This window comes from Pelophylax lessonae (genome assembly GCF_965119305.1).
Source record: "Pelophylax lessonae genome assembly, chromosome: 12".
In the NCBI taxonomy this organism is placed as follows: domain Eukaryota; kingdom Metazoa; phylum Chordata; class Amphibia; order Anura; family Ranidae; genus Pelophylax; species Pelophylax lessonae.
Window position 1 is genome coordinate 172,794,284 of NC_138779.1, and position 20,388 is coordinate 172,814,671.

Genomic DNA, 20,388 nt, shown 5'->3' on the forward strand with positions numbered 1-20,388 from the left:
TCCTGAAAGAAGCACAGACGTCCACCCACCCCAGAAACGGGTGAGGGTGCCCCTTCATGCTGAAGAGGACTTGTCCGCAGAACCAGACTGACTGGCTTGCCCCAGGGTTTCTTAGTCCCTCCAGAAGCTCTGAACGGCTTACCTTTTTCTTATGCCACGGAGGCACGAAAAAAATGTCTATGAGCGGTGAAGGAAGGCTCCCGCGTATTATGGGGTGTTTTACCTTTGGAGGATTAAGGAAGACCTGAGGATTGAGTCAGACCCTTGATCAACTCATCCAGCGGGTTGCCAAATAATAAATCTCAGAAAAGGAAGTTATGTTAAGGCCTTCTTAGAAGCCTGGTCAGCCGACCAGCTCTTCAGCCAAACCATGCGTCCTGTGTGATGCATCCAAGGACCCATCACACAGGAACACCAGGGCCTGAGCCATCTGGTCCATAAGTTCCATCAGCTCCGGGGGAACTATGTCAGGATCCAAGTTCCCCTTCAGAACCTTGATCCATTCCGTAACCGTCTGTGATACCAAAACAGACACAAAAACCGGTTTAAGGATAGAACCCGCCAACACATGAAGATGGTGGGAAAGGGATTCAACCCGCCTGTTCACCGGATCTGTAAAAAACAGGGAATCTTCCACAGGCACTATAGTAGATTTGTTCAACCTGGAAACCGGATGATCCACCTTAGGCAGTACTGTCCAATGGTTGGAAACTGCTTCAGCATAATAGCAGCGTTTAAATCGCTTAGGCGCTACTAGCACGTGTTTCATGCGCCGGCATTGGTCATTAACAATATCATGAAAATTCTTGGGACGAGAAAAAACCTTGCTCCATTTTTGGATCTTGCAGGAGCCAAAAGACACCCGTGTCCCTGCAGGCGTGGGCTCATCTGCCATTTTTAAAGTTTACCTTACTGAAACAATCAGGGCTTCCACCAAAGCGCGTTCCCGCGCTGCAGCTAAGGATGACGGGTCCTCTTCACCATCCGATTGCAAGGACAGTGACCCCTCAGGTAGGGGGGCATCTGTGGTGACCATATCAGTCTCTGAATCAGAGGACCCCACCAATGATGAAGGCAGCGGCCGTTTTCAGCTAGTAACCTTTTTCATTACAAAATCCACCTTTCCAGTGTTTTCCAGTGCTGCTGAAATTGCGGCCAGCGACTGCGATCCGGAAGGTCCAGTTGTCGCACTAAGGGGGTCTGAGGGTGAAATCCCCACCTGGGACTCCAGAGTAATTCACAGAAAAAAAGGAGTACTGTCACTTTAAAAATGCTGACCGCGGTCCCAGCCGCCGATCACCGCAGCCTGCGGAGTCCCCCTGAAATATATACAGATAGCAGAATGCGCAGGGTTATGCCCACAAAGACCCCAGTACTTTACCACCTTCAAAAAAGACCTCCTGAATCAATCTGCTACAGGAAAGTGAGAGTTACAGGAAATGACATCAGCCTGGTATGTGAAAGGTCACGCCGCCTGTGTAGCTCCATAGGGCTACTCAAAAATGGCTGCCAATGCAAGTCTATGGGAAGCACAGGGAAAATGATTTCCCATACAAGTCAATGGGAAAAACAGTTCTATTGCCCACACTAAAGATGGCGGCACCCATGGCAAATCCATACAGAATTTCTGAATCCCAAGGAACTTGTTGAGAATGTGTTGATGCAGTATGAGGCAAAAGCCTCCCTTCGACTTGGGAACTGGGAACAGGATTGATTAGAAGTCCTGAAGTATTTCCTGCTTTTGGGTGAAGATTATGACCCCTTGAAAAAGAAGTTGCTCGAGAGCAGTGAGCAGATCCACCCATCTTTGAAGGGAAGCAGGGAAGTTTGACAACATGAATCAAAGTAGAAGCAGAGACTAAAACCCCTGTATTTAACACAAACTGTTAGACAGGATAACTTGGCTGGTAGCAGACTGGCTGGCCAGTTGAGCTAGGAATTCTCTTTGGTTTTGTTTTGCAAGCATTGCCCTTCCATGTGCTCCGTGCTGTGAAGGCCATTTATAGGGGGGAGTGGCCCGTTTTTTCGGTAGCGACTGCAACTAGTTGGAGCCCCTAGATACCACTCCTTAATTCTCAACATAGTTACATAGTTAGTCAGGTTGAAAAAAAACACATGTCCATCTGGTTCAACCAAAAAAAAAAAAAAATCAGTATTGAAAACCCAACCATACAATCCCATATACACAATCCTATACCCACAGTTGACCCAGAGGAAGGCGAAAAAAAACAGCAAAGCATGATCCAATTTGCTACAGTAGGGGAAAAAAAAATCCTTCCTGAATCAACTTTACCTAAAAAAAAAAATGTTAGTACCCACTTACTGTATATTAAGTACACCCAGGAAAGAATCCAACCTTTTTTAAAGCAATCTAGTGAGCTAGCCAGAAACACCTCTGGAGGGAGTCTATTCCACATTTTCACAGCTCTTACGGTGAAGAAACCTTTCCGTATTTGGAGGTGAAATCTGTTTTCCTCTAGACGTAAAAAGAGTGCCCCCTTGTCCTCTGTGTTGACCTTAAAGTTAACAACTCAACACCAAGTTCACTATATGGACCCCTTATGTACTTATACATGTTGATCATATCCCCCCTTAATCTCCTCTTCTCAAGAGAGAATAAATTCAGTTCCTCTAATCTTTTCTCATAGCTGAGCTCCTCCATGCCTCTTATCAGTTTGGTTGCCCTTCTCTGCACTTTATCCAGTTCCCCGATATCCTTTTTAAGAACTGGTGCCCAAAACTGAACTGCATATTCCAGATGAGGTCTTACTAATGATTTGTACAGGGGCAAAATGATATTTCGCTCTCTGAAGTCCATGCCTCTGTTAATACAAGAAAGGACTTTGCTTGCTTTGGAAACAGCAGCTTGGAATTGCATGCTATTATTAAGCTTATGATCCACCAGAACACCCAGATCCTTCTCCGCTATGGATTGCCCCAGTTCTACTGCACCTGGTATGTATGATGCATGCATATTCTTAGCCCCAAAGTGCATAACTTTACATTTATCAACATTAAACCTCATTTGCCACATAGTTGCCCAATGAAACAGTGCATTGAGGTTGGCTTGTAAATTGGAGACATCCTGTAAAGAAGTTATTCCTCTGCAAAGCTTGGTGTCATCTGCAAAGACTGAAATGGTACTTTTAATCCCAGATCCTATATCATTTATAAAGATATTAAAAAGTAAGGGTCCCAACACTGAACTCTGGGATACACCACTGATAACCTTAGACCATTCAGAGTAAGAATCAGTAACCACTACTCTCTGAATTCTATCTTTTAGCCAATTTTCTATCCAATTACAAACCAATCTTTCCAAGCCAGTAGACTTTACCTTACAAATTAGCCGTGTGTGGGGAACTGTGTCAAACGCTTTTGCAAAATCCAAGTATACTACGTCCACAGCCACCCCTCTGTCCAAGGTTTTACTTACCTCATCAAAAAAGAAATCAGGTTTGTTTGACAACTTCTGTCTTTCATGAATCCATGCTGTCTGTTGCTTAAATATTTTTTTCCAGAAAGAACTCATCTATGTGGTTTTTTATTAAACTCTCCAGTATCTGCCTGACTATAGAAGTTAAACTAACAGGTCCATAGTTACTTGGCAAAGACTTTGATCCCTTTTTAAATATAGGTACCACATTGGCCCTTCGCCAATCCAGTGGTACTATTCCAGTCCTTAAAAATTTAGAAACAAAGGCTTTGAAATTACAGTGCTCAATTCTTTTAGGATGCATGGGTGGATGCCATCTGGTCCAGGTGCTTTATCCACCCTTATTCTGTCTAAATATTTATGGATCATATCCCTTTTGAGCCATTGTGGATCATTTGGGGCTGTGCTAATACCATCCTCATTATGGTCATGGGCTCCCCCATGCTCCTTTGTATATACAGAGCTCAACCATAGCGTCTGAAATGTTCTGCGTGAAGGCTTTCTTTGGGATGTTTGGGATGAATGGACCTTGTTTTATGCACTGGTCCAAACCCTTTGGTTGAGGGGGGATTATGGTGTGGGGTTGTTTTTCAGGGGCTGGACTTGGCCCCTTAGTTCCAGTGAAGGGAACTCCTAAGGCGACAGCATACCAAGACATTTTGGGCAATTTCATGCTCCCAACTTAGTGGGAAATGTTTGGGGTATACCCTTCCTGTTCCTGATTGCGCACCAGTGCACAAAGCAAGGTCCATAAAGACACGGGTAAGCGAGTTTGGAGTGGAGGAACTTGACTGGCCTGCACTTAGTCCTAACCTCAACCTAATAGAACACCTTTAGGATGAATTAGTGTGCAGACAGCAAGCCAGGCCTTCTCTCCAACATCAGTGCCTGACCTCACAAATGCGCTTCTGGAAGAATGGTCAAACATTCCCATAGACACACTCCTAAACCTTGTGGACAGCCTTCCCAGAAGAGCTGAAGCTGTTATAGCTGCAAAGGTTGGGCCAACTCAATATTGAACCCTATGGACTAACAGTGGGATGCCATTAAAGTTCCTACGTGTGTAAAGGCAGGTGTCCCAATACCTTTGGTAATAAAGTGTATGTTGCCTCAGCAACAGCTACCACAGGAGAGCCCTGACTAAATACAGCCTTTTCCAATTATCTATAATTAGACTCTTCCACTGGACAATCTGTTCTGATATAGGTCAACCTTTTTCTGACAAAACAGACTCTCTTAAGCCCCCCGTACACATGGGCAGAATGTCGGGTGATATCGACCGGTTCAAAAAAAAAAAAAAAAACAGCCAACGTTTTCGGCCTGTGTGTATGTTGGTCTGTCCGGGGGTTTTGCCAGCTTGCCGGACGAGCATGCTGGAAAACTTTGGATGGTTAGTACAGTGGCTCTGACCAGAGCGGACAGTTTTTTTTTTTCATTCAACCAGTGTATCAGGCATTAGTGTCACTTATCATGCAAATACTGTTACAGTGCTTCTGTCACATGTCACCTACTCCCCCTCCTCTACTTTGGTAAGATTTTCACATACTTTTGTTCATATGGTAAGGGTGTGATGGTAAGGTGTTTAAAACTTTTGTTTTTTTATAGTTTTAAAAGCCATACTGATTAAAGATGACTAGCAAAAGGATACTAGTTTTTTTTTAAACATAATCAAGTACCAAATCATGAATATACAATAGCGAACAAAGTTCAGCAGTCTGGGGAATGCAGTCTACAGCACAGTGTGCACAGTGCAGCAGCTTGCGGTACGTGGCAGTGCCTTTATGATGGCAGTCAGTGCAAAAGTAAGCCTGTAGTCAGTAGAAAAGTGTGTAGTTACATTGGAGGTTAGTAGAGAATTATGCTGAAACAGTGACGGTCAGAGGAAAAGTGTGCCCCTGACGACATCAACATCTGATGAAACGCGTAGGAGGAGCCTGCAGTGCGTCACGCCGAGTCCACGAGGGAGACGCGGCGGCCATTTTTTCGGCAGGATACATACTACAGGGACGTTCCGGTTTATACAAACTTTACATGCCTGTTTGCACATCACCAAACGTGAGTTGCCATTTGTTACCCTGTGCTAAATAAAGCTTAATATGCAGTATTATGCTATGGGAGTTGTCCCTTTCCTTTTCATGTGACACTATCCGATTGGGAGTGAAGCGGTCAGTGAAGGCATTGGCACCGGCTAACCAGTGGATATTTTACAGGCTGAATCCGATCTCTGTAATGGGGGTCAAATCATTGTGGTAAGAGGCCAGCTTGTGTTTTGGTGGCGGTTCTCCCTACACACGGTGATTGGAGTTTGGAATATCTTTTGGAGCACCCTGTCTTTTTTCCTGTTGGATTTTGATTATACAGATTTGGACTATCTGCTGTTAAGGACTTTGCAGTTCATATACATTCATCTTAGCGCCACACCTATTTGTTTTTAATCTTTCATGCGGATCTACTACTCTAATTCATAGATCAACGTGTTGGCAGCTCATTCATTTATTTCTTTTGTTTCTAATTTATTTCAGTCTTAGATGTGCGCAGCATACCCCACAATACACAGTGGAGAAATGCATATGTACAGTGGTGGTCACTAGAAAAGCGCAAGTGTGCCAGTGGTTCCTTACCTATTGGTCCTGCAAGGCTGGGTCTACTGGGAGTAACGTTACACTGGAATTATGTACACCGCATGAACTGATCTAATCTGTTTGAACACTGCCTATGAGGACTAGCACTTTTTAGATTTTTCTGTCAAAAGCACAAACTGTGTCCATGTCAATGTGGCAGCAGTTGGGGTTATTGATGGAAAACCGTCACCTGCGCATATCCATACTAAATGACTGGGGTTTGTGCCTCTCTGCAAAAGCCAAGGAAGTGAGAATGAGGCAGACAAAGAATGCACTTTCACTTCCTTGGTTTTAGGGTTGACATAGCTATAGGATATCATGCAAAACAGATAACACTAGTACCTCTAGCCTTGATCTATCTGCCCACCCACAAACATGAAGAAAAATGTAAGTACTGAAGAGGGAATCAGTGAACGAGGAGCATGAAACTTTGAGATCTACAGAAAGTGAATTCTAACATTAAAGTAGAGCTTCACCCAAAAGGGGAAGTTCTGTTTGTTTGCCTGACCCCCTCCCCCCCTACCACCACCACCACCACCACATTTGGCACTTCGTTTTTTTTTTTTGGTGGGCAGTTTTGGCTTTGACGGATACCCACTTCCACTTCTGCCCGGATCGCTGTGGGCTGGGGTGTTCCGAGCAAGTTTATCCCTTCCCTTCACCGGCAGCCTCCTGGGACACATCACAGGTCCCAGAACACCGCAGGATTATTCACAAAGTGTGGCGTGGCTCACTCATGTGCAGTGGGAAGCTGGCTGTGAAGCCACAAGGCTTGAAAGCGGTTTTGCCTTAGTTAAGATGCCGGCACTAGGGACCTGAAGCCCAGTAAAGAACAGCCTCGGATAAGGGCAGCGCTGGACCCCTGGACAGGTAAGTGTTTTTTTATTTTAAATTTTAAAGTCAGCGTCTACAGTATTTGTAGCTGCAGACATTTAATATTTTTGAGAGGAGACTTAGTCCCGGTTCACACTTGTGTGATGCGGGAAGGCTGCGAATTCGCAGCCTGTTCCCGCATTGCAAATGGCCATCTGGCCGTTAACACTGCCATATGCGATACGCAGGGGGTATCAATTAAATGTTAACGACACCCCCAGTTTGATCGCATATCGCAGTGCGATCTGACAGTTCGCACAGGATCGGATCGCACAAGTGTGAACCACTGTGCGATCCGATCCGGATGCGGCTGGAAAAAAAGGGTCCTGTGCGTCTTTTGTGCAGGTGCAGTGCGAATTTCAGCCATACAAAGTTTATGGCTGAATTCGCACCGCACATCCGATCGCATGTAATGAAGGAGCAGTGCGCTCCGATATTACATGCGATCGCCGCACTCGCAAGAGTGTGAACCGGCCCTGAAAGAGAAGCTTCAGTTATAACATGTTAAAAAAAAAATTATTGATAAACATTTACAAGACAAACAGGAGACATTTTAACCTACCACAATGTTTAGCAAAAGAAGTTCTTGAATAGAAGCTTAAAGCCCTTCCTTCATAGTGAATGGGTTGTACTCCTGGCAGCATCTGAACCTGTACAGATAAGATTTAAATTATGAAGTACACAGTGTATTAAAACTATAACCTTATATAACTATAACTACATAAACTATAAAAATAAAACAAAACAATGGTAAAACCAAGAACCAAGGCAGCTTTCACAGAAAAAAAAAAAATAAAATAAATGGTTTAGCATTTTAAAAATTCAGGATGTAACAAACACAAGGGTTCTGTCTGGCGGCTATATTAAATGTACTATTTCCCAATCAAGTTCCTCTATCTAAAACTGTACCAAAAGGCTTCTCTTCTGTGTGCAAATGGATAAAAAAACATCCAGAATTCTGCAAATGCCCCATCTCAAAAAAAGAAGAAAACGCCATTAGGTTCCCTCTGTGCAGCAAGGCCTTGAAAATGCGTGTCGGACCGGAAAAAAACCTTGGCTGAAAAAATTTCAAAGCTTTGTTAACATTTACAAGCTCTATTTCTATTTTATTTTTTTATTTTTATTTTTTGTAACAAAGGGATCAATTCATTAATGAATATCTCTTGAGATCAATAAATGATGTGACGTATTTTTTCCTATTATTTCATGAGATGCTGAAAATGTTAATTCACTATCACTTCATGATTTTTTTTACCTCACAAACCAAAAACGTGAGGTGTATAACTCATAAAAAGGAGTTAAAGTAAATTTGCTAAAGTAAATTATTAAGTAAATAAATTAATGAGTTAAATAAGTAGTGGTCAAGGCATGAGCTATTTGAGGAATGTGAAAATATAATAGCCAAATTGGAGGAGTCTCTACCTTTTTGGATCAGTTTCTCAACAGTAATGCATAGAAACCTAAATATGGAAAAACACAGAATCCTCGGGACTGATTTACTTAAAAGTACAATTAAAAGGTAGAACGTATTTTTTATAGTTTGGGATAGAGCGGAGATAGATTAGATCCCGCATTTTTAGTTCCTGTTAGGGAGATTCACTCACTCTATTTGTCTTGCTTACCATTATCATTGAAAGTAAAAGTAAATACCACATTTTTGGTTGTCCTCAGAAAAGTAATAAAAAGGAGACATTTTCTAATAGGAAAACTATTAGAAAGTAATCCTCAAGGGATTATTTTAATTTGTAGGGATTTCATCTCACTTCCTGTTTTGACTATGTGACAGAAGTGAAGAGAAATCTCCCCAGCGACAGCGTTGTCTTTTTTATTGGAGGAAGAAGTGTATTTATATACAAGTGGTTCTTTAATATTTTTATTCAATATTTGACATTTATAACGATATTTTGTATTTACTTAATTTAACCTAGTTGTTTTTAAATACACCATGTGTGTCCTGTGAAAGCAGCTTCCCTTGGATTGGTATTCTAGTCATTATTTTTCATTTGTATTAATACATATGCTACAGGGGCTGCACTGACTTAGTGAGTTGGCAGATTTCTACGGTTTAAGACATTTTACCCCTTTATTAGCAATAAAACCTGACAAGGGTTCTAATCCTTCTCTACTATATCCATCCCACTGGACATTGCATAAGATAAAATAACGCATGGTTTCATGAGTAACATATCTCACATTTTGATGAGGAAGGCTAGGAGTTATTTTATCTCAGATTTTAAGAGGAAAATAACTCTTTGTGAATTGAGCCCAAAATCTCTTTAAAGTGTATGTTAAGCCAAAACATTTTGTTTTTAGTTTTGAATACAATAAAGAAGGGTTAGAACCCTGGACTGTTTTTTATCGCTGTGTTGTAGCGACAGAAAGTAATTGGAATTCAGAAATATTTCAGGTGTTGCAATTGTAAGAAGTGTGGGAATTTGTTCAATTGAAACACCTTTGCTAGTGCCAACAGTCTAAGTGGGACTTCCCAATGCTTTGTATGGGTATTCTCTTACATTTACTTTACTTCTGGGGCAGGAAGTAAAAGGAAATCTCCCTGGCAGGACTCTATCCAAAATAAAAATAAAAAGTTTTGGCATTGCATGCACTTTAATTTTGAAATTACAACAAAATCTTTCTCACTGTTTCCTAGCCATTTTCGTGTAGTTTTGGCTTTATGTTTGGTAGCTGAGATCATAGTAAGCATTTGAAACAGCAGCAATTGCGCCAAGCCCTTGATCACTGTTACATATTTCCATAGTTAGGGCTCTTTCACACGGTCCGCCTCCGTAGGCGGATCCGTGCTGCTCAGCGGGGATCGATCCGCGATCCCCGCTGAGCCGGCGGATGACAGCTCCGTCTCCGCTTGCAGTGTGGAGAGGGAGGTGTCACAGCCCCTGCTACTCTCTATGGGGGATCGGATGAGAGCGGACCGCCTGTCCGCTCTCATCCGATCCGATCCCCAGGACGGATGGAAAATAGGGTGTCCATCTGCCCGGATTTCACGGACAGGATCGGATGCGGATGGCAGCGGGTGTCAGCGGACATGTCACCGCTGACATCCGCTGCTCCATAGGGCTGAATGGGGCATCCGATCAGATCCGCCTAAAAAAACTGACAGGCGGATCTGATCGGACCGCCCGTGTGAAAGAGCCCTTAGTCAGGTTGAAAAAAGACAAGTCCATCTGGCTCAACCAATAAAAAAAAAAAAACAGTAATGAAAACCCAACCATACAATCCCATATACACAATCCTATACCCGCAGTTTATCCAGAGGAAGGCGAAACTGTCAGTTACCAAATAATAATCAGCGCACAAAATACCACATTTTCTAAAGAGTGTTTCCACTTTTCATAATAGGAATAGGAAGCGGCTTCACTTAGTGACTTTTACGAAGCAATAAGAATTGCCTGTCACACAACAGTACCAAAGGCCTGATTTAAAAAAAGGAAAAACTGCCTTAAATGCTGCTTTGACACAATTAAAAAAAAAGAATAAAATAGGCATGAGTCAAAGAGGGTGGGCGCGCAAGGGAGTTCCAGGATATTTTATATTGGGGTTTGTTTAGATCGATCAACAGAAATATATTCCTAATTGTTAAAGTGAAAACAGATTTCTGCAAAGATGTTTAAATTCATTACAATAAAAACACAAAATAAAATCGGTACATAATTATACACTTACTTCAAGCTAGTATTTAGTAGACAGTCAGTGATAGACAGTAGTCAGCTGACGAATGTGCAATTACTAAAGGATATTTTTTACTTTCCCTAAAGAGGAACTTCACCCGAGTCATGTAAAACTAAAAGTCATCAGCTAAAAGTACTGTAGCTGTTAACTTAAAAAAATATATATATATATGCTTACCAGCCCAATGAGTTACACAATGTCTTCTTAATACCCAAAGTCCTCTCAGCTTTTATTCTCCTGTGCATCTAGCATTTGGGAGCAGGCTTTCAACAAATTAATGATAAGGAAGTGACAGCTGTCTTCCAAATCAAAGATGACTGCTGTAGTGCCACTGCCCATGTGCAGGCCGGCCAGCTTGGAATTGGGAGCTGGCTGAGTGACAGTGATGGTTGGCAAAGATGTCTGCTGAAGCATGTGTGAATGCGGGGGCCAGCGAACTACAGGTGAGTGTGTCCTGAGGCCTCTTCGGATGCATTACATCCCAGAAGTCTGCAGGTGGGGTGGGAAGGCCGAGAGTATGTCATCCTTATCTAGGCAGGGAATAAGGAAAAGAAGCATGGAACCAGAAAAAAGTTCTTATTCCCCCTGCCCAAAAAATACCTACAAAAATGTAAAGCGGAGGGTGGACAATGAGGCTCCATGTACACGGGACGTTATAAAAAGTCCCTTTGAATGCTGGAATTTTTAGGACGTTTGAAACGTCCGTTAGGTAGCGTTTGCACCCACGTTTGACGGGCGTTTGCGTTTAGAACCGTTCCTAGAGGTCAAAAAAATTATTCCCCTTTAAAATGGAAAAACGCGAACGCTAAACGCGGGTCATCGCGTTCGGTCACGTTTGGCTGCGTTCGGTCGCGTTTTTGCTTTTGAAACGCCGGGAAACACACGTTCGAACGCAAATAATTGCGTTCCAAAAAATGTCCCTGGACTCAACTGCCTGCAAACAACCCTGTGTACATGGGCAGATAAGATAACATGTAGGTGGGTTCAGGGGCTTCTGAAAAAAACGTCCAACTGCTCCTAAATGGCCATTTACAACGTCCCGTGTACATGGAGCCTAAGAATGATGCCAAGCCTAATATTTGAGTGAGGGTCTGCTTTAAGAGAAGAGAAAAAGACAATGTACACTTTTTTTGCCACGTTGCCCTGGCCTAAAAGCCTTTTACCCTCCACCGATGCATACTATAATGATCTGATGGCAGTGGCAGCCTCCAGTGTTTACATCCAACGCCACAAATTGTCTCTCTCTTGTTTTAAAAGGGCACTTATACATTATAGAAAGCAACTTCACTTAGTGATTTACACCCAGCAAGAGGAATAGTAATCTTTAGATCTTCCCTACCCAGCTGATTAAGGGGCATGTTATGACAATGGCAAACTGCAAATACACAATTGCATGACTTCTGTACTGAAATATGATCAAAAAGATCAGAAACTAAGTAGCACTGTTATTCTAGAGCAATGGTTTTCAAACTGCAGCCCAGATTTAGCCCTTTGCATGCCTTTCTCTGGCCCTTGGGGAACTTTTCCTCCTACTGATGCTAGACACTATTCCTCCCACTGATACCAACAATGGGGCACTATTCCTCCCCCTAATACCAAAGATGCACTGTTTACTCCTACTGATGCCAATACAATGTCTATTCCCTACAGCCACAGTCCAGCCCCCCTAAAGTCTGAAGGACAGTAAACTGGTCCTTTGTTTGGAAAGTTTGGAGACGCCTGGATCTAGAGCCATCAATATGTCACAACAAATTTTTATTTGCATTATAAAACATAACCCTTTAGAAAAATCCAGGGTAGCACCATTATATTGCCATGCTTGGTCTATATACAGTATCTCACAAAAGTGAGTACACCCCTCACATTTTTGTAGATATTTTATTATAACTTTTCATGTGAAAACACTGAAGAAATTACACTTTGCTACAATGTAAAGTAGTGAGTGTACAACTTGTTTAACAGTGTACATTTGCTGTACCCTCAAAATAACTCAACACAGCCATTAATGTCTAAACCGCTGGCAACAAAAGGGACTACACCCCTAAGTGAAAATGTCCAAATTGGGCCCAATTAGCCATTTTCCCTCCCCGGTGTCACTCGTTAGTGTTACAAGGTCTCAGGTGTGAATTGGGAGCAGGTGTGTTAAATTCTGTGTTATCACTCTCACTCTCTCATACTGGTCACTGGAAGTTCAACATGGAACCTCATGGCAATTAACCCTCTAAGGATCTGAAAAAAAAGAATTGTTGCTCTACATCAAGATGGCCTAGGCTATAAGAAGATTGAAAAAACCCTGAAACCGAACTGCAGCATGGTGGCCAAGACCATACAGCGGTTTAACAGGACAAGTTCCATTCGGAACAGGCCTCGCCATGGTCGACCAAAGGAGTGCACATGCTCAGCGTCATATCCAAAAGGTTGTCTTTGGGAAATAGATGTATGAGTGCTGCCAGCATTGCTGCAGAAGTTGAAAGGGTGGGGGGGTCAGCCTGTCAGTGCTCAGACCATACACCGCACACTGCATCAAATTGTCTGCATGGATGTCGTCCCAGAAGAAAGCCTCTTCTAAAGAGGATACACAAGAAAGTCCACAAACAGTTTACTGATGACAAGCAGACTAAGGACATGGAGTATTGGAACAGTGTCCTGTGGTCTGATGAAACCAAGATAAACTTTAATTGGTTCAGATGGTGTCAAACGTGTGTGGCGGCAACCAGGTGAGGATTACAAAGACAAGTGTGTCTTGCCCACAGTCAAGCATGGTGGTGGGAGTGCCATGGTCTGGGGCTGCATTAGTTCATTGAGGGAACCATGAATGTCAACATGTACTGTGACATACTGCAGTAGAGCATTCTGAAAAACTCACTCAAGAGAGGAGCTTTTGGAGGGGACTGCAGGTTAGCCTCTTGCCTTCTGACTATGGGCCCTGGCTTGTGAGTGAACACTGCTCTTTGTGGGGTGTATGCTGGAGGGACCCTTGGAGTAATGTTACTTTAGATTCAAGTCCACATCTCCCCAAGACACACAGACTCTGGGACTCTAGGCCAAGGATTAATGTTAAAGGCCTTGCTCCCTATTGCCAATAGGGGACTGCACCGCACAGTCAGACTCTGGCAGATGCTAATGTCATCTGCTCAACCACCTGTCTTCCACACATTGTTGATTGTGTTAACTCACGTATTGTCTACTGTGGGGATGTGATTACACTTATAATGTGTATTGTACTTCATGAGCTCAATGACAGCAAGTCTGCTAGTTAATTAGCTCCAGTTAATTAAATCACTGTCATCTATTAGTTGCTAGTGGGAAAGTAGAATACTGTTTGTGTTGGTTGTTCCTTAGATATGTTAATTATATTTCTGTACACAATTTCCTCTGCATATGACAATGTAATCAGGCACCTGACCTGGTGGGGTATATAATCAGTGTGAGTTTGTTTAATAAATGCTCCAGATCTTATACAAGCTATTCTCGGATAGTTTGTATGGGGGCGGCTAGTATATCTGATATCTATGTTCAAGACTGAAGGAAGCGCTATTCTGACAGAAGTACACAAGCACATTGTGGGGTCGGAATTCCGTTACAAGCATGATCCCCTCCCTTCGGAGACTGGTCCGCAGGGTAATATTCCAACATAACGACCCCAAACACACCTCCAAGACGACCACTGCCTTGCTACATAAGCTGAGGGTAAAGGTGATGGACTGGCCAAAAATGTCTTTAGACCTAAACCCTATTGAGCATCTGTGGGGCATCCTCAAACAGAAGGTGGTGGAGCGCAAGGTCTCTAACATCCACCAGCTCCGTGATGTCGTCATGGATGAGTGGAAGAGAACTCCAGTGGCAACCTGTGAACCCCCGGTGATCTCCATGCTCAAGAGGGTTAAGGCAGTGCTGGAAAAAATGGTGGCCACACAAAAAATTGACACTTTCAGTTAGGTGTGTAGTCACTTTTGTTGCCGGCGGTTTAGACATTAATGGCTGTGTATTCAGTTAACTTGAGGGGACAGCAAATGTACACTGTTATGCAAGCTGTACACTCACTACTTTACATTGTAGCAAAGTGTCATTTCTTCAGTGTCGTCACAAGAAAAGATATAATAAAATATTTACAATAATGTGAGTGGTGTACTCACTTTTGTGAGATACTGTAACTATGAAAATGATAGCAAATTAATTATCAGCTTTATAAGATAACACTGCTATAAGCAAATACTAGCAAGCTGAACTCCAGGCAGATATAAAAGGCACTAATTAATGTAGCTCTGCATTCACTGAGGATTCTTTCACACCTGTGTAGGTGTAAAGAAGAGCGCGCACGTTTTTGTAAATTTTTTCACGGCAGGTCATTTATTTCAATAGGCTGCCCCACACATGAAAAACACACTAAAGAAGCACATGACCTCACCAAAACCCATCATACTTTGCTACCATGTGGTTGTATATGCATGTTAGCTAGGTGTGTGGGGGTGCCACTAGTGTTGCTGGGAAAGCACGCCCTGTGGACCATTTCCCCTTGCGGGTTACATTGCTACAGAGTGGACTATTTCTCCTTGATATATATCTACTCCTCTTACAACTGTTGCCTGTGTGGTGCTGAAACTGCAGCCAGGAGACACAGCCCTTTGAGGGCCCACGATCAGCTTGTGAAGGACCTGTGCTCTCTGGACCTCCACTCCCTGCCTGGATCCCCTTGGCTGAGTTTGCGGTCAGCTATTGAGTCACCTGACTCTTGTGGCACATTGCTGCCTACCTTGCGGTACCCAGAGAACTGCCCTGTGCACTTGACTTAACCCTTGCTGTGCCTGGATTACTGCCCTCTGTCACTGGACTCAAGCCTTGCTGTGCCAGATTTCCTGTCTGTGCCCATACTGCCCTTGGGAACCTATCCTTGCCCAACTCTCTGTCAGCCCAATTTATCAATAAAGAACCTTGTGATCACTCCTGCTCTCTGAGTGTGTTCTGTTCACCTTCAAACTAACCATCCACACAACAACTGCATCAGTTTGGTCTCTACAACCTGCCACCATCTGTTAAATGGTCCAAACAATCTACTATAAAATACAGGAGGTAATTACAGATTTGACATGAAAAGACTGCTGAAAACTTTCACAAAAAAAAAAAAAATACAATGGCATAAACCCTCAGAACCATACAGAAATTCTCAACACAAATATTGCACACCAAAAACTTAAGGACACGGAAAAGCAGAAGGATAGAGGAGGAGAAGCTAGCTGAAGAAGAGCAAGAAGAAATGAAAGAAAAGCAAGGAAAAGTGAGAGAGGAACAAGTGGGTGAGAGAGGAGTGAGCCAGTGCAAGAGAGGAGAAATGGGGGAGAGGAGAGTGCAAGGAGTGAGGGAAGGAGACAGAGGAACAAGAGTGGAGCAGGAAAGAGAGTGCACAAGAGAAGAGAGAGAGCGAGAGTGCACAAGAGAAGAGAGAGAAGGACCAAGAGAGGGAGGGAGAGAAGGACATTGGGAGAGGAACAAGAAAGGGGGGGGGGGGGGACGAGAGAAGCGGGGCTCAGAGAGCAAAAGATGGAGGGCTGAGAGAGAGGGGGCAAAAGGGAGAGGAGTGAGAAGCAAGAAGGAAAGGAGAAGCAAAAAAGAAAAAGAGGAGCGAGAAATAGAGAGTAAAGAGAAAAACTATAGACATAAACAGATAAAAGGAGAAAAAAGATAACAGAGAACAAACAGGGATACGCAGAGAAAGGAGAGAAGGATACACAGAGGAGAGAGGGAGAGAGATAGAGATAAAAAAGAAAGCAGAGAAGGATGCACAGACAAAGGAGAAAAAGATATAGAAAGAAAGGAGAGAGGGAGATAAATAGAGAAAGGAGAGAGAGGGACACACAGAGAAAGGAGAGAGAGAGATAAATAGAGAAAGGAGAGAGAGGGAGAGATAAATAGAGAAAGGAGAGAGATAAACAGAGAAAGGAGAGAAAAAGAGAAAGTTATTAAAAGATCAGTTCTGTAGACCACTACCCACTTCTCTGCTGTATGTGGAAAACAATGAGATAAGAGGAGAAAGCACAAAACAACATTTACCCATCCGTGCACAACGTTAGATTTGCACTATATCCAACATCATAAGTACAGAGGATATCCACTGAAAATTCCCCACCATGCAACAATGACCTGTAGTAACCTCAGAAGACTTCCTGAAATGAACAACTATATGGGTTTAGCCTTCAGCTGATAAATGCAAAGCATTCTCCCATGATTCACAATATCTGTCAAAGACAATGAGCAAAGTCCAGAAGACAGCAGAGCTAGACTATACTGCCGTTCAATGACTTGCGATGGTGTCATTATGGAGGAGGAGTCTACTTTCTTGCTCAATGTGCTCTTGAATTAAAGGGACAGCGTGGTCTGTGGAGTTGAAAAGTCGGTAACACTCTGGACCTTGGATTAACTCATGGAGGACCAGCTGTAAATTACAACCAAGTAACATCTTTGTCTGCACAAAGGCAACTAAACAGACACAAGTGATAAAGAAGTGATTACAGAATGTCCCTTTGCATGAGCACCAGATACAGAAACAAGTATGCAGCTAGTAATATATGGGCCAATCATTGACTTGGTTTTTAATTATAGCAAATTGCAGATAAACAATTAAATGTAACCATATTGGTACACATAGAGGCACCTCTCTTTTATACTCAGTTGTGATGTGAGGCTACTTGTATATCAAGACATCGCTTGTTTATCAAGTCAAAATGTACAAAAAATGTTTGCTCATCTTGCAAAACACTCTGAGACCAAGTTACTCTCAAGCCAAGATTTTACTGTACTTGTGTCTGTTCTTCAATAAAAGTCTTATGTTTCCTACCACCCCACACTGAGTTACAACTAGTGACTGGGAGGGCTGGGAGAATATACAGTGGGTACGGAAAGTATTCAGACCCCCTTAAATTTTTCACTCTTTGTTATATTGCAGCCATTTGCTAAAATCATTTAAGTTCATTCTTCTTCCTCATGAATGTACACATAGCACCCCATACTGACAGAAAAACACAGAATTGTTGACATTGTTGCAGATTTATTAAAAAAGAAAAACTGAAATATCACATGGTCCTAAGTATTCAGACCCTTTGCTCAGTATTTAGTAGAAGCCCCCTTTTGATCTAATACAGCCAGGAGTCTTTTTGGGAAAGATGCAACAAGTCTTTCACACCTGGATTTGGGGATCCTCTGCCATTCCTCCTTGCAGATCCTCTCCAGTTCTATCAGGTTGGATGGTAAATGTTGGTGGACAGCCATTTTTAGGTCTCTCCAGAGATGCTCAATTGGGTTTAAGTCAGGGCTCTGGCTGGGCCATTCAAGAACAGTCACGGAGTTGTTGTAAAGCCACTCCGTTATTTTAGCTGTGTGCTTAGGGTCATTGTCTTGTTGGAAGGTAAACCTTTGGCCCAGTCTGAGGTCCAGAGCACTCTGGAGAAGGTTTTTGTCCAGGATATCCCTGTACTTGGCCGCATTCATCTTTCCCTCGATTGCAACCAGTCGTCCTGTCCCTGCAGCTGAAAAACACCCCCACAGCATGATGCTGCCACCACCATGCTTCACTGTTGGGACTGTATTGGACGGGTGATGAGCAGTGCCTGGTTTTCTCCACACATACCGCTTAGAATTAAGGCCAAAAAATTCTATTTTGGTCTCATCAGACCAGAGAATCTTATTTCTCACCATCTTGGAGTCCTTCAGGTGTTTTTTTAGCAAACTCCATGCGGGCTTTCATGTGTCTTACACTGAGGAGAGGCTTCCGTCGGGCCACTCTGCCATAAAGCCCCGACTGGTGGAGGGCTGCAGTGATGGTTGACTTTCTACAACTTTCTCCCATCTCCTGACTGCATCTCTGGAGCTCAGCCACAGTGATCTTTGGGTTCTTCTTTACCTCTCTCACCAAGGCTCTTCTCCCCCAATAGCTCAGTTTGGCCAGACGGCCAGCTCTAGGAAGGGTTCTGGTCGTCCCAAACGTCTTCCATTTGAGAATTATGGAGGCCACTGTGCTCTTAGGAACCTTAAGTCTAGCAGAAATCTTTTTGTAACCTTGGCCAGATCTGTGCCTTGCCACAATTCTGTCTCTGAGCTCTTCAGGCAGTTCCATTGACCTCATGATTCTCATTTGCTCTGACATGCATTGTGATCTGGAAGGTCTTATATAGACAGGTGTGTGGCTTTCCTAATCAAGTCCAATCAGTATAATCAAACACAGCTGGACTCAAATGAAGGTGTAGAACCATCTCAAGGATGATCAGAAGAAATGGAAAGCACCTGAGTTAAATATATGAGTGTCACAGCAAAGGGTCTGAATACTTAGGACCAAGTGATATTTCAGTTTTTCTGTTTTAATAAATCTGCAACAATGTCAACAATTCTGTGTTTTTCTGTCAGTATGGGGAGCTGTGTGTACATTCATGAGGAAGAAGAATGAACTTAAATGATTTTAGCAAATGGCTGCAATATAACAAAGAGTGAAAAATTTAAGGGGGTCTGAATACTTTCCGTACCCACTGTAATACCTGGGTTACAGGGACTCTAAAGTAAGGCAGCAGTAACGGGGGATCTACTCAGCCTGAGTGCCGGCATCCATCACATATGCATTTTTATGTTAGAGTTTAGTTACCCAGGATTAATGTTAGCTCTTTTATACTTATTGCCCATTGGAATGCACTGGCCAATACCTTTATTTAGTATGCTCTTAAAGCACTCCCATTTTTCCTCAGTGCTCCTTGTACCTATGATTTTATTCCATTTAATATCATGTAGCATAGAGCGCAGTTTATGGAAGTTGGTTCTTTTGAAATTCAAATTCTGTGATTTATATTGAATGTAATTGACCTGTGGTCGCTGTTTCCTAAGTTGTCCCGTATTTCTACATGGCGATCAGGTCTGTGTTGTTTGTAATCAGTAGGTCTAGTAATGCATTATCTCTTGTTAGTGCATTCACCAACTGATGGTTGGTGGTCTTCCAGCATGACATTGACCCAAAACATACCACCAAGGCAACAAAGTAGTGGCTCAAAAAGAAGCACATTAAGGTCATGGAGTGGCCTTGTATGGAGGGAGCTGAAACTTCGAGTTGCCAAGTGACAGACGAGAAACCTTAAAGCAGAGTTTCAGATGGGGAAAAATAATAAATAAAAATCGGCAGCTACAAATACTGTAGCTGCTGACTTAATATATAGACACTTACCTGTCCAGGGAGCCCACGATGTCAGCACCCCAGCCAATTTTCGGATAGACTGCCGAGTGCTGCTGCCGCCGCTATTCGTTCTGAGGAGAACCGGCAGTGAAGCCTTTCAGCTTCACAGCCGGTTTCCTACTGTGCATGCGCGAAGTGCGCTGCCTTATTGGCCTGGTGGTGGGAGAAGGGGGGGGGTGTATGTCTCCCGAATATGAGGAAGGGTACCTGTCAAAAACAGGTACCCCCCCGAAAGGTGCCAAAAGTGGCATCGGAGGGGTGGGGGGAGGAAGCAGGTGAGTGGAAGTTCCTATTTTAGGTGGAACTCCGCTTTAAAGATTTAGAAAAGATCTGTAAAGAAGAGTGGACCAAAATCCCCCCTGAGATGTTTGTAAACCTGGTAACCTACTACAAAAAATGTCCTACTTCTGTGCTTGCCAACAAGGGTTTCTCCACCAAGTACTAAGTCATGTTTTGCTTGGTAGGGGATCAAATACTTATTTTACTCACTGAACTGCAACTCAATTTATAACATATGTATCATGTTATTTTTCTGGATTTTTGATTGCTATTTTGTCCCAACACAT

At 43.0% G+C, this 20,388-nt stretch overlaps 1 protein-coding gene across 2 annotated transcripts in view; it reads right to left on the reverse strand.

The window, feature by feature from the left end:
- NR1H2 (nuclear receptor subfamily 1 group H member 2) overlaps nt 1–20,388 on the reverse strand; it is a 199,454-nt gene that overhangs the window by 120,325 nt on the left and 58,741 nt on the right. Inside the window, exons 1-2 of one of the 2 annotated variants that reach the window (XM_082274384.1) lie at nt 16,666–16,690; nt 7,493–7,580 (exon numbers count right to left, since the gene is read on the reverse strand). The gene's annotated coding sequence lies outside the window, so the exon portion shown is untranslated. Of the gene's footprint in view, nt 1–7,492; nt 7,581–16,665; nt 16,691–20,388 lie in introns of those variants that run through there. The other variant, XM_082274383.1, reaches the window with a different exon arrangement.